This window comes from Penaeus monodon, chromosome 27 (assembly GCF_015228065.2).
Source record: "Penaeus monodon isolate SGIC_2016 chromosome 27, NSTDA_Pmon_1, whole genome shotgun sequence".
Taxonomy (NCBI): Eukaryota; Metazoa; Arthropoda; class Malacostraca; order Decapoda; family Penaeidae; genus Penaeus; species Penaeus monodon.
In genome coordinates, this window is record NC_051412.1 from 30,677,059 (window position 1) to 30,677,451 (window position 393).

General features: G+C 26.0%; 1 protein-coding gene across 2 annotated transcripts in view; it reads right to left on the reverse strand.

Moving 5' to 3' along the window:
* The window catches only part of LOC119590784 (glutamyl aminopeptidase-like), a gene marked incomplete in the record, with an annotated part of 24,350 nt that overhangs the window by 11,987 nt on the left and 11,970 nt on the right, over positions 1-393 (reverse strand).

Below are 393 nucleotides of genomic sequence, written 5' to 3' on the forward strand. Positions count from 1 at the left end.
TAAGTAATGAAAGAATGTCAAATTCAAAATCTTAAATTCAATTTATTATTATTTCACAAAAATAAGTCTCAATATGCTGTAATTCTTACAATTCATGTTTACTGGAAATTCAGTAATTTGCTTGATTAAAAGAACATAGCTTATATGACATATGGTCTTGAAAATACTTACATAGAATCAGTATGTAATATAATTATGAAAGAGATAGAGATATTTTGAAAAATTATCTGATCCAACCAATTTAACATTCTATAGAGCAATGCAATGAAATCTAAACTAAACTAGACATTTTGTGTATAGAAACTCAGACCAGTTCATATGCTAATATTGAAGCTTAGAATGCCTAAAGCTTTGTTAAATTTCCTTGAACATCGATATATATGGTCTTCCATT